The following is a 14524-nucleotide window of genomic DNA, read 5'->3' on the forward strand; positions in this document are numbered from 1 at the left end:
GTTCAGTGATAATCAGTGAGACTCCCATAGGGTTCAGTGTTTATCAGTGAGACTCCCATAGTGTTCAGTGTAAATCACTGAGACTCCCATAGGGTTCAGTGTTAATCAATGAGACTCCCACAGCGTTATGTGTTAATCAGTGAGACTCCCATAGGGTTCAGTATTAATCAGTGAGACTCCCATAGGGTTCAGTGTTAATCAGTGAGACTCCCATAGGGTTCAGTGATAATCAGTGAGACTCCCACAGGGTTCAGTGTTAAACAGTGAGACTCCCATAGGGTTCAGTGTTAATCAGTGAGACTCCCATAGGGTTCGGTGTTAATCAGTGAGACTCCCACAGGGTTCATGTTTTAATCAGTGAGACTCCCACAGCGTTATGTGTTAATCAGTGAGACTCCCATAGGGTTCAGTATTAATCAGTGAGACTCCCATAGGGTTCAGTGTTAATCAGTGAGACTCCCATAGGGTTCAGTGTTAATCAATGAGACTCCCATAGGGTTCAGTGTTAATCAGTGAGACTCCCACAGCGTTATGTGTTAATCAGTGAGACTCCCATAGGGTTCAGTATTAATCAGTGAGACTCCCATAGGGTTCAGTGTTAATCAGTGAGACTCCCACAGGGTTCAGTGTTAAACAGTGAGACTCCCATAGGGTTCAGTGTTAATCAGTGAGACTCCCATAGGGTTCGGTGTTAATCAGTGAGACTCCCACAGGGTTCAGTGTTAATCAGTGAGACTCCCACAGGGTTCAGTGTTAATCAGTTAGACTCCCATAGGGTTCAGTGTTAATCAATGAGAGTCCCACAGGGTTCAGTGTTAATCAGTGAGAATTCCATCGTGTTCAGTGTTAATCAGTGAGACTCCCATAGGGTTCAGTGTTAATCAGTGGGGCTCCCACAGGGTTCGGTGTTAATCAGTGAGACTCCCACAGGGTTCAGTGTTAATCAGTGAGACTCCCATAGGGTTTAGTGTTAATCAGTGAGACTCCCACAGGGTTCAGTGTTAATCAGCGAGATTCCCATAGGTTCAGTGTTAATCAGTGAGACTCCTACAGGGTTCAGTGTTAATCGGTGAGACTCCCATAGGGTTCAGTGTTAATCAGTGAGACTCCCATAGGGTTCAATGTTAATCAGTGAGACACCCATAGGGTTCAGTGTTAATCAGTGAGACTCCCACAGGGTTCAGTGTTAATCAGTGAGACTCCCACAGCGTTATGTGTTAATCAGTGAGACTCCCATAGGGTTCAGTATTAATCAGTGAGACTCCCATAGGGTTCAGTGTTAATCAGTGAGACTCCCATAGGGTTCAGTGATAATCAGTGAGACTCCCACAGGGTTCAGTGTTAAACAGTGAGACTCCCATAGGGTTCAGTGTTAATCAGTGAGACTCCCATAGGGTTCGGTGTTAATCAGTGAGACTCCCACAGGGTTCAGTGTTAATCAGTGAGACTCCCACAGGGTTCAGTGTTAATCAGTTAGACTCCCATAGGGTTCAGTGTTAATCAATGAGAGTCCCACAGGGTTCAGTGTTAATCAGTGAGAATTCCATCGTGTTCAGTGTTAATCAGTGAGACTCCCATAGGGTTCAGTGTTAATCAGTGAGACTCCCACAGGGTTCAGTGTTAATCAGCGAGATTCCCATAGGTTCAGTGTTAATCAGTGAGACTCCTACAGGGTTCAGTGTTAATCGGTGAGACTCCCATAGGGTTCAGTGTTAATCAGTGAGACTCCCATAGGGTTCAATGTTAATCAGTGAGACTCCCATAGGGTTCAGTGTTAATCAGTGAGACTCCCACAGGGTTCAGTGTTAATCAGTGAGACTCCCACAGGGTTCAGTGTTAAACAGTGAGACTCCCATAGGGTTCAGTGTTAATCAGTGAGACTCCCAAAGGGTTCGGTGTTAATCAGTGAGACTCCCACAGGGTTCAGTGTTAATCAGTGAGACTCCCACAGGGTTCAGTATTAATCAGTGAGTCTCCCACAGGGCTCAGTGTTAATCAGTGAGACTCCCATAGGGTTCGGTGTTAATCAGTGAGACTCCCATAGGGTTCAGTGTTAATCAGTGAGACTCCCACAGGGTTCAGTGTTAATCAGTGAGACTCCCACAGGGTTCAGTGTTAATCAGTTAGACTCCCATAGGGTTCAGTGTTAATCAATGAGAGTCCCACAGGGTTCAGTGTTAATCAGTGAGAATTCCATCGTGTTCAGTGTTAATCAGTGAGACTCCCATAGGGTTCAGTGTTAATCAGTGGGGCTCCCACAGGGTTCGGTGTTAATCAGTGAGACTCCCACAGGGTTCAGTGTTAATCAGTGAGACTCCCATAGGGTTTAGTGTTAATCAGTGAGACTCCCACAGGGTTCAGTGTTAATCAGCGAGATTCCCATAGGTTCAGTGTTAATCAGTGAGACTCCTACAGGGTTCAGTGTTAATCGGTGAGACTCCCATAGGGTTCAGTGTTAATCAGTGAGACTCCCATAGGGTTCAATGTTAATCAGTGAGACACCCATAGGGTTCAGTGTTAATCAGTGAGACTCCCACAGGGTTCAGTGTTAATCAGTGAGACTCCCACAGCGTTATGTGTTAATCAGTGAGACTCCCATAGGGTTCAGTATTAATCAGTGAGACTCCCATAGGGTTCAGTGTTAATCAGTGAGACTCCCATAGGGTTCAGTGATAATCAGTGAGACTCCCACAGGGTTCAGTGTTAAACAGTGAGACTCCCATAGGGTTCAGTGTTAATCAGTGAGACTCCCATAGGGTTCAGTGTTAATCAGTGAGACTCCCACAGGGTTCAGTGTTAATCAGTGAGACTCCCACAGGGTTCAGTGTTAATCAGTTAGACTCCCATAGGGTTCAGTGTTAATCAATGAGAGTCCCACAGGGTTCAGTGTTAATCAGTGAGAATTCCATCGTGTTCAGTGTTAATCAGTGAGACTCCCATAGGGTTCAGTGTTAATCAGTGAGACTCCCACAGGGTTCAGTGTTAATCAGCGAGATTCCCATAGGTTCAGTGTTAATCAGTGAGACTCCTACAGGGTTCAGTGTTAATCGGTGAGACTCCCATAGGGTTCAGTGTTAATCAGTGAGACTCCCATAGGGTTCAATGTTAATCAGTGAGACTCCCATAGGGTTCAGTGTTAATCAGTGAGACTCCCACAGGGTTCAGTGTTAATCAGTGAGACTCCCACAGGGTTCAGTGTTAAACAGTGAGACTCCCATAGGGTTCAGTGTTAATCAGTGAGACTCCCAAAGGGTTCGGTGTTAATCAGTGAGACTCCCACAGGGTTCAGTGTTAATCAGTGAGACTCCCACAGGGTTCAGTATTAATCAGTGAGTCTCCCACAGGGCTCAGTGTTAATCAGTGAGACTCCCATAGGGTTCGGTGTTAATCAGTGAGACTCCCATAGGGTTCAGTGTTAATCAGTGAGACTCCCATAGGGTTCAGTGATAATCAGTGAGACTCCCATAGGGTTCAGTGTTAATCAATGAGAGTCCCACAGGGTTCAGTGTTAATCAGTGAGACTCCCATCATGTTCAGTGTTAATCAGTGAGAATCCCATAGGGTTCAGTGTTAATCAGTGGGGCTCCCACAGCGTTCGGTGTTAATCAGTGAGACTCCCACAGGGTTCAGTGTTAATCAGTGAGACTCCCACAGGGTTCAGTGTTAATCAGTTAGACTCCCATAGGGTTCAGTGTTAATCAATGAGAGTCCCACAGGGTTCAGTGTTAATCAGTGAGAATTCCATCGTGTTCAGTGTTAATCAGTGAGACTCCCATAGGGTTCAGTGTTAATCAGTGGGGCTCCCACAGGGTTCAGTGTTAATCAGTGAGACTCCCACAGGGTTCAGTGTTAATCAGTGAGACTCCCATAGGGTTTAGTGTTAATCAGTGAGACTCCCACAGGGTTCAGTGTTAATCAGCGAGATTCCCATAGGTTCAGTGTTAATCAGTGAGACTCCCATAGGGTTCAATGTTAATCAGTGAGACTCCCATAGGGTTCAGTGTTAATCAGTGAGACTCCCACAGGGTTCAGTGTTAATCAGTGAGACTCCCACAGCGTTATGTGTTAATCAGTGAGACTCCCATAGGGTTCAGTATTAATCAGTGAGACTCCCATAGGGTTCAGTGTTAATCAGTGAGACTCCCATAGGGTTCAGTGATAATCAGTGAGACTCCCACAGGGTTCAGTGTTAAACAGTGAGACTCCCATAGGGTTCAGTGTTAATCAGTGAGACTCCCATAGGGTTCGGTGTTAATCAGTGAGACTCCCACAGGGTTCAGTGTTAATCAGTGAGACTCCCACAGGGTTCAGTGTTAATCAGTTAGACTCCCATAGGGTTCAGTGTTAATCAATGAGAGTCCCACAGGGTTCAGTGTTAATCAGTGAGAATTCCATCGTGTTCAGTGTTAATCAGTGAGACTCCCATAGGGTTCAGTGTTAATCAGTGGGGCTCCCACAGGGTTCGGTGTTAATCAGTGAGACTCCCACAGGGTTCAGTGTTAATCAGTGAGACTCCCATAGGGTTCAGTGTTAATCAGTGAGACTCCCACAGGGTTCAGTGTTAATCAGCGAGATTCCCATAGGTTCAGTGTTAATCAGTGAGACTCCTACAGGGTTCAGTGTTAATCGGTGAGACTCCCATAGGGTTCAGTGTTAATCAGTGAGACTCCCATAGGGTTCAATGTTAATCAATGAGACTCCCATAGGGTTCAGTGTTAATCAGTGAGACTCCCACAGGGTTCAGTGTTAATCAGTGAGACTCCCACAGGGTTCAGTGTTAAACAGTGAGACTCCCATAGGGTTCAGTGTTAATCAGTGAGACTCCCAAAGGGTTCGGTGTTAATCAGTGAGACTCCCACAGGGTTCAGTGTTAATCAGTGAGACTCCCACAGGGTTCAGTATTAATCAGTGAGTCTCCCACAGGGCTCAGTGTTAATCAGTGAGACTCCCATAGGGTTCGGTGTTAATCAGTGAGACTTCCATAAGGTTCAGTGTTAATCAGTGAGACTCCCATAGGGTTCAGTGATAATCAGTGAGACTCCCATAGGGTTCAGTGTTAATCAATGAGACTCCCATAGGGTTCAGTGTTGATCAGTGAGTCTCCCACAGGCGTCAGTGTTAATCAGTGAGGCTCCCACAGGGTTCAGTATTAATCAGTGAGACTCCCACAGGGTTCAGTGTTAATCGGTGAGACTCCCACAGGGTTCATTGTTAATCAGTGAGACTCCCACAGTGTTCAGTGTTAATCAGTGCGACTCCCACAAGGCTCAGTGTTAATCGGTGAGACTCCCATAGGGTTCAGTGTTAATCAGTGAGACTCCCATAGGGTTCAATGTTAATCAGTGAGACTCCCATAGGGTTCAGTGTTAATCAGTGAGACTCCCACAGGGTTCAGTGTTAATCAGTGAGACTCCCACAGGGTTCAGTGTTAAACAGTGAGACTCCCATAGGGTTCAGTGTTAATCAGTGAGACTCCCAAAGGGTTCGGTGTTAATCAGTGAGACTCCCACAGGGTTCAGTTTTAATCAGTGAGACTCCCACAGGGTTCAGTATTAATCAGTGAGTCTCCCACAGGGCTCAGTGTTAATCAGTGAGACTCCCATAGGGTTCGGTGTTAATCAGTGAGACTTCCATAGGGTTCAGTGTTAATCAGTGAGACTCCCATAGGGTTCAGTGATAATCAGTGAGACTCCCATAGGGTTCAGTGTTAATCAATGAGACTCCCATAGGGTTCAGTGTTAATCAGTGAGTCTCCCACAGGGGTCAGTGTTAATCAGTGAGGCTCCCACAGGGTTCAGTATTAATCAGTGAGACTCCCACAGGGTTCAGTGTTAATCGGTGAGACTCCCACAGGGTTCATTGTTAATCAGTGAGACTCCCACAGTGTTCAGTGTTAATCAGTGCGACTCCCACAAGGCTCAGTGTTAATCAGTGAGACTCCCATAGGGTTCAGTGTTAATCAGTGAGACTCCCACAGGGTTCAGTGTTAATCAGTGAGACACCCATAGGGTTCAGTATTAATCAGTGAGACTCCCATAGGCTTCAGTGTTAATCAGTGAGACTCCCATAGGGTTCAGTGTTAATCAGTGAGACTTCCATAGGGTTCATTGTTAATCAGTGAGACTCCCATAGGGTTCAGTGTTAATCAGTGAGACTCCCACAGTGTTCATGTGTTAATCAGTGAGACTCCCATAGGGTTCAGTGTTAATCAATGAGACTCCCATAGGGTTCAGTGTTAATCAGTGAGACTCCCACAGCGTTCTGTGTTAATCAGTGAAACTCCCATAGGGTTCAGTATTAATCAGTGAGACTCCCATAGGGTTCAGTGTTAATCAGTGAGACTCCCATAGGGTTCAGTGTTAATCAGTGAGACTCCCACAGGGTTCAGTGTTAATCAGTGAGACTCCCACAGGGTTCAGTGTTAATCAGTGAGACTCCCATAGGGTTCAGTGTTAATCAATGAGAGTCCCACAGGGTTCAGTGTTAATCAGTGAGACTCCCATCATGTTCAGTGTTAATCAGTGAGACTCCCATAGGGTTCAGTGTTAATCAGTGGGGCTCCCACAGCGTTCGGTGTTAATCAGTGAGACTCCCACAGGGTTCAGTGTTAATCAGTGAGACTCCCATAGGGTTCAGTGTTAATCAGTGAGACTCCCACAGGGTTCAGTGTTAATCAGTGAGACTCCCACAGGGTTCAGTGTTAATCGGTGAGACTCCCATAGGGTTCAGTGTTAATCAGTGAGACTCCCATAGGGTTCAGTGTTATTCAGTGAGACTCCCATAGGGTTCAGTGTTAATCAGTGAGACTCCCACAGGGTTCAGTGTTAATCAGTGAGACTCCCATAGGGTTCAGTGTTATTCAGTGAGACTCCCACAGGGTTCAGTGTTAATCAGTGAGACTCCCACAGGGCTCAGTGTTAATCAGTGAGACTCCCATAGGGTTCGGTGTTAATCAGTGAGACTCCCATAGGGTTCAGTGTTAATCAGTGAGACTCCCATAGGGTCCGGTGTTAATCAGTGAGACTCCCATAGGGTTCAGTGTTAATCAGTGAGACTCCCATAGGGTTCAGTGTTAATCAGTGAGACTTCCATAGGGTTCAGTGTTTATCAGTGAGACTCCCATAGTGTTCAGTGTAAATCACTGAGACTCCCACAGGGTTCAGTGTTAATCAGTGAGTCTCCCACAGGGTTCAGTATTAATCAGTGAGTCTCCCACATGGCTCAGTGTTAATCAGTGAGACTCCAATAGAGTTCGGTTTTAATCAGTGAGACTCCCATAGGGTTCAGTGTTAATCAGTGAGACTCCCATAGGGTTCAGTGTTAATCGGTGAGACTCCCATAGGGTTCAGTGTTTATCAGTGAGACTCCCATAGTGTTCAGTGTAAATCACTGAGACTCCCATAGGGTTCAGTGTTAATCAATGAGACTCCCATAGGGTTCAGTGTTAATCAGTGAGTGTCCCACAGGGGTCAGTGTTAATCAGTGAGGCTCCCACAGGGTTCAGTATTAATCAGTGAGACTCCCACAGGGTTCAGTGTTAATCGGTGAGACTCCCACAGGGTTCATTGTTAATCAGTGAGACTCCCACAGTGTTCAGTGTTAATCAGTGAGACTCACACAAGGCTCAGTGTTAATCAGTGAGACTCCCATAGGGTTCAGTTTTAATCATTGAGACTCCCACAGGGTTCAGTGTTAATCAGTGAGACACCCATAGGGTTCAGTATTAATCAGTGAGACTCCCATAGGGTTCAGTGTTAATCAGTGAGACTCCCATAGGGTTCAGTGTTAATCAGTGAGACTCCCATAGGGTTCAGTGTTAATCAGTGAGACTCCCATAGGGTTCAGTGTTAATCAGTGAGACTCCAACAGGGTTCATGTGTTAATCAGTGAGACTCCCATAGGGTTCAGTGTTAATCAATGAGACTCCCATAGGGTTCAGTGTTAATCAGTGAGACTCCCACAGCGTTCTGTGTTAATCAGTGAGACTCCCATAGGGTTCAGTATTAATCAGTGAGTCTCCCATAGGGTTCAGTGTTAATCAGTGAGACTCCCATAGGGTTCAGTGTTAATCAGTGAGACTCCCACAGGGTTCAGTGTTAATCAGTGAGACTCCCACAGGGTTCAGTGTTAATCAGTGAGACTCCCATAGGGTTCAGTGTTAATCAATGAGAGTCCCACAGGGTTCAGTGTTAATCAGTGAGACTCCCACAGGGTTCAGTGTTAATCAGTTAGACTCCCATAGGGTTCAGTGTTAATCAATGAGAGTCCCACATGGTTCAGTGTTAATCAGTGAGAATTCCATCGTGTTCAGTGTTAATCAGTGAGACTCCCATAGGGTTCAGTGTTAATCAGTGAGTCTCCGACAGGGTTCAGTGTTAATCAGTGAGTCTCCCACAGGGCTCAGTGTTAATCAGTGAGACTCCAATAGAGTTCGGTTTTAATCAGTGAGACTCCCATAGGGTTCAGTGTTAATCAGTGAGACTCCCATAGGGTTCAGTGTTAATCGGTGAGACTCCCATAAGGTTCAGTGTTTATCAGTGAGACTCCCATAGTGTTCAGTGTAAATCACTGAGACTCCCATAGGGTTCAGTGTTAATCAATGAGACTCCCATAGGGTTCAGTGTTAATCAGTGAGTGTCCCACAGGGGTCAGTGTTAATCAGTGAGGCTCCCACAGGGTTCAGTATTAATCAGTGAGACTCCCACAGGGTTCAGTGTTAATCGGTGAGACTCCCACAGGGTTCATTGTTAATTAGTGAGACTCCCACAGTGTTCAGTGTTAATCAGTGAGACTCCCACAAGGCTCAGTGTTCATCAGTGAGACTCCCATAGGGTTCAGTTTTAATCAGTGAGACTCCCACAGGGTTCAGTGTTAATCAGTGAGACACCCATAGGGTTCAGTATTAATCAGTGAGACTCCCATAGGGTTCAGTGTTAATCAGTGAGACTCCCATAGGGTTCAGTGTTAATCAGTGAGACTCCCATAGGGTTCAGTGTTAATCAGTGAGACTCCCATAGGGTTCAGTGTTAATCAGTGAGACTCCCACAAGGTTCATGTGTTAATCAGTGAGACTCCCATAGGGTTCAGTGTTAATCAATGAGACTCCCATAGGGTTCAGTGTTAATCAGTGAGACTCCAAGAGCGTTCTGTGTTAATCAGTGAGACTCCCATAGGGTTCAGTATTAATCAGTGAGACTCCCATAGGGTTCAGTGTTAATCAGTGAGACTCCCATAGGGTTCAGTGTTAATCAGTGAGACTCCCATAGGGTTCAGTGTTAATCAGTGAGACTCCCATATGGTTCAGTGTTAATCAGTGAGACTCCCACAGGGTTCATGTGTTAATCAGTGAGACTCCCATAGGGTTCAGTGTTAATCAATGAGACTCCCACAGCGTTCTGTGTTAATCAGTGAGACTCCCATAGGGTTCAGTATTAATCAGTGAGACTCCCATAGGGTTCAGTGTTAATCAGTGAGACTCCCATAGGGTTCAGTGTTAATCAGTGAGATTCCCACAGGGTTCAGTGTTAATCAGTGAGACTCCCACAGGGTTCAGTGTTAATCAGTGAGACTCCCATAGGGTTCAGTGTTAATCAATGAGAGTCCCACAGGGTTCAGTGTTAATCACTGAGACTCCCACAGGGTTCAGTGTTAATCAGTTAGACTCCCATAGGGTTCAGTGTTAATCAATGAGAGTCCCACAGGGTTCAGTGTTAATCAGTGAGAATTCCATCGTGTTCAGTGTTAATCAGTGAGACTCCCATAGGGTTCAGTGTTAATCAGTGAGTCTCCCATAGGGTTCAGTGTTAATCAGTAAGTCTCCCACAGGGTTCAGTATTAATCAGTGAGTCTCCCACAGGGCTCAGTGTTAATCAGTGAGACTCCAATAGAGTTCGGTTTTAATCAGTGAGACTCCCATAGGGTTCAGTGTTAATCAGTGAGACTCCCATAGGGTTCAGTGTTAATCGGTGAGACTCCCATAGGGTTCAGTGTTTATCAGTGAGACTCCCATAGTGTTCAGTGTAAATCACTGAGACTCCCATAGGGTTCAGTGTTAATCAATGAGACTCCCATAGGGTTCAGTGTTAATCAGTGAGTGTCCCACAGGGGTCAGTGTTAATCAGTGAGGCTCCCACAGGGTTCAGTATTAATCAGTGAGACTCCCACAGGGTTCAGTGTTAATCGGTGAGACTCCCACAGGGTTCATTGTTAATCAGTGAGACTCCCACAGTGTTCAGTTTTAATCAGTGAGACTCCCATAGGGTTCAGTGTTAATCAGTGAGACTCCCATAGGGTTCAGTGTTAATCAGTGAGACTCCCACAGGGTTCATGTGTTAATCAGTGAGACTCCCATAGGGTTCAGTGTTAATCAGTGAGACTCCCATAGGGTTCAGTGTTAATCAGTGAGACTCCCATAGGGTTCAGTGTTAATCAGTGAGACTCCCACAGGGTTCAGTGTTAATCAGTGAGACTCCCACAGGGTTCAGTGTTAATCAGTGAGACTCCCATAGGGTTCAGTGTTAATCAATGAGAGTCCCACAGGGTTCAGTGTTAATCAGTGAGACTCCCACAGGGTTCAGTGTTAATCAGTTAGACTCCCATAGGGTTCAGTGTTAATCAATGAGAGTCCCACAGGGTTCAGTGTTAATCAGTGAGAATTCCATCGTGTTCAGTGTTAATCAGTGAGACTCCCATAGGGTTCAGTGTTAATCAGTGAGTCTCCCACAGGGTTCAGTGTTAATCAGTAAGTCTCCCACAGGGTTCAGTATTAATCAGTGAGTCTCCCACAGGGCTCAGTGTTAATCAGTGAGACTCCAATAGAGTTCGGTTTTAATCAGTGAGACTCCCATAGGGTTCAGTGTTAATCAGTGAGACTCCCATAGGGTTCAGTGTTAATCGGTGAGACTCCCATAGGGTTCAGTGTTTATCAGTGAGACTCCCATAGTGTTCAGTGTAAATCACTGAGACTCCCATAGGGTTCAGTGTTAATCAATAAGACTCCCATAGGGTTCAGTGTTAATCAGTGAGTGTCCCACAGGGGTCAGTGTTAATCAGTGAGGCTCCCACAGGGTTCAGTATTAATCAGTGAGACTCCCACAGGGTTCAGTGTTAATCGGTGAGACTCCCACAGGGTTCATTGTTAATCAGTGAGACTCCCACAGTGTTCAGTGTTAATCAGTGAGACTCCCACAAGGCTCAGTGTTAATCAGTGAGACTCCCATAGGGTTCAGTTTTAATCAGTGAGACTCCCACAGGGTTCAGTGTTAATCAGTGAGACACCCATAGGGTTCAGTATTAATCAGTGAGACTCCCATAGGGTTCAGTGTTAATCAGTGAGACTCCCATAGGGTTCAGTGTTAATCAGTGAGACTCCCATAGGGTTCAGTGTTAATCAGTGAGACTCCCATAGGGTTCAGTGTTAATCAGTGAGACTCCCACAGGGTTCATGTGTTAATCAGTGAGACTCCCATAGGGTTCAGTGTTAATCAATGAGACTCCCATAGGGTTCAGTGTTAATCAGTGAGACTCCCACAGCGTTCTGTGTTAATCAGTGAGACTCCCATAGGGTTCAGTATTAATCAGTGAGACTCCCATAGGGTTCAGTGTTAATCAGTGAGACTCCCATAGGGTTCAGTGTTAATCAGTGAGACTCCCACAGGGTTCAGTGTTAATCAGTGAGACTCCCACAGGGTTCAGTGTTAATCAGTGAGACTCCCATAGGGTTCAGTGTTAATCAATGAGAGTCCCACAGGGTTCAGTGTAAATCAGTGAGACTCCCACAGGGTTCAGTGTTAATCAGTTAGACTCCCATAGGGTTCAGTGTTAATCAATGAGAGTCCCACAGGGCTCGGTGTTAATCAGTGAGACTCCCACAGGGTTCAGTGTTAATCAGTGAGACTCCCATAGGGTTCAGTGTTAATCAGTGAGACTCCCACAGGGTTCAGTGTTAATCAGCGAGATTCCCATAGGTTCAGTGTTAATCAGTGAGACTCCTACAGGGTTCAGTGTTAATCGGTGAGACTCCCATAGGGTTCAGTGTTAATCAGTGAGACTCCCATAGGGTTCAATGTTAATCAGTGAGACTCCCATAGGGTTCAGTGTTAATCAGTGAGACTCCCACAGGGTTCAGTGTTAATCAGTGAGACTCCCACAGGGTTCAGTGTTAAACAGTGAGACTCCCATAGGGTTCAGTGTTAATCAGTGAGACTCCCATAGGGTTCGGTGTTAATCAGTGAGACTCCCAAAGGGTTCAGTGTTAATCAGTGAGACTCCCATAGGGCTCAGTGTTAATCAGTGAGACTCCCATAGGGTTCAGTGTTAATCAGTGAGACTCCCACAGGGTTCAGTGTTAATCAGTGAGACTCCCACAGGGTTCATTGTTAATCAGTGAGACTCCCACAGTGTTCAGTGTTAATCAGTGAGACTCCCACAAGGCTCAGTGTTAATCAGTGAGACTCCTATAGGGTTCAGTTTTAATCAGTGAGACTCCCACAGGGTTCAGTGTTAATCAGTGAGACACCCATAGGGTTCAGTATTAATCAGTGAGTCTCCCACAGGGCTCAGTGTTAATCAGTGAGACTCCCATAGGGTTCGGTGTTAATCAGTGAGACTCCCATAGGGTTCAGTGTTAATCAGTGAGACTCCCATAGGGTTCAGTGTTAATCAGTGAGACTCCCATAGGGTTCAGTGTTTATCAGTGAGACTCCCATAGAGTTCAGTGTAAATCACTGAGACTCCCATAGGGTTCAGTGTTAATCAATGAGACTCCCATAGGGTTCAGTGTTAATCAGTGAGTCTCCCACAGGGGTCAGTGTTAATCAGTGAGGCTCCCACAGGGTTCAGTGTTAATCGGTGAGACTCCCACAGGGTTCATTGTTAATCAGTGAGACTCCCACAGTGTTCAGTGTTAATCAGTGCGACTCCCACAAGGCTCAGTGTTAATCAGTGAGACTCCCATAGGGTTCAGTGTTAATTAGTGAGACTCCCACAGGGTTCAGTGTTAATCAGTGAGACACCCATAGGGTACAGTATTAATCAGTGAGACTCCCATAGGGTTCAGTGTTAATCAGTGAGACTCCCATAGGGTTCAGTGTTAATCAGTGAGACTCCCATAGGGTTCAGTGTTAATCAGTGAGACTCCCATAGGGTTCAGTGTTAATCAGTGAGACTCCCACAGGGTTCATGTGTTAATCAGTGAGACTCCCATAGGGTTCAGTGTTAATCAATGAGACTCCCATAGGGTTCAGTGTTAATCAGTGAGACTCCCACAGCGTTCTGTGTTAATCAGTGAGACTCCCATAGGGTTCAGTATTAATCAGTGAGACTCCCATAGGGTTCAGTGTTAATCAGTGAGACTCCCATAGGGTTCAGTGTTAATCAGTGAGACTCCCACAGGGTTCAGTGTTAATCAGTGAGACTCCCATCATGTTCAGTGTTAATCAGTGAGACTCCCATAGGGTTCAGTGTTAATCAGTGGGGCTCCCACAGCGTTCGGTGTTAATCAGTGAGACCCCCACAGGGTTCAGTGTTAATCAGTGAGAGTCCCATAGGGTTCAGTGTTAATCAGTGAGACTCCCAAAGGGTTCAGTGTTAATCAGTGAGACTCCCACAGGGTTCAGTGTTAATCAGTGAGACTCCCACAGGGTTCAGTGTTAAACAGTGAGACTCCCATAGGGTTCAGTGTTAATCAGTGAGACTCCCATAGGGTTCGGTGTTAATCAGTGAGACTCCCAAAGGGTTCAGTGTTAATCAGTGAGACTCCCATAGGGCTCAGTGTTAATCAGTGAGACTCCCATAGGGTTCAGTGTTAATCAGTGAGACTCCCACAGGGTTCAGTGTTAATCAGTGAGACTCCCACAGGGTTCAGTATTAATCAGTGAGTCTCCCACAGGGCTCAGTGTTAATCAGTGAGACTCCCATAGGGTTCGGTGTTAATCAGTGAGACTCCCATAGGGTTCAGTGTTAATCAGTGAGACTCCCATAGGGTTCAGTGTTTATCAGTGAGACTCCCATAGTGTTCAGTGTAAATCACTGAGACTCCCATAGGGTTCAGTGTTAATCAATGAGACTCCCATAGGGTTCAGTGTTAATCAGTGAGTCTCCCACAGGGGTCAGTGTAAATCACTGAGACTCCCATAGGGTTCAGTGTTAATCAATGAGACTCCCATAGGGTTCAGTGTTAATCAGTGAGTCTCCCACAGGGGTCAGTGTTAATCAGTGAGACTCCCACAGCGTTCTGTGTTAATCAGTGAGACTCCCATAGGGTTCAGTATTAATCAGTGAGACTCCCATAGGGTTCAGTGTTAATCAGTGAGACTCCCATAGGGTTCAGTGTTAATCAGTGAGACTCCCACAGGGTTCAGTGTTAATCAGTGAGACTCCCACAGGGTTCAGTGTTAATCAGTGAGACTCCCATAGGGTTCAGTGTTAATCAATGAGAGTCCCACAGGGTTCAGTGTAAATCAGTGAGACTCCCACAGGGTTCAGTGTTAATCAGTTAGACTCCCATAGGGTTCAGTGTTAATCA

Source organism: Petromyzon marinus, chromosome 49 (assembly GCF_048934315.1).
Source record: "Petromyzon marinus isolate PM22_M1 ecotype Great Lakes invasive population chromosome 49, UKy_Petmar_22M1.pri1.0, whole genome shotgun sequence".
Classification (NCBI taxonomy): Eukaryota; Metazoa; Chordata; class Hyperoartia; order Petromyzontiformes; family Petromyzontidae; genus Petromyzon; species Petromyzon marinus.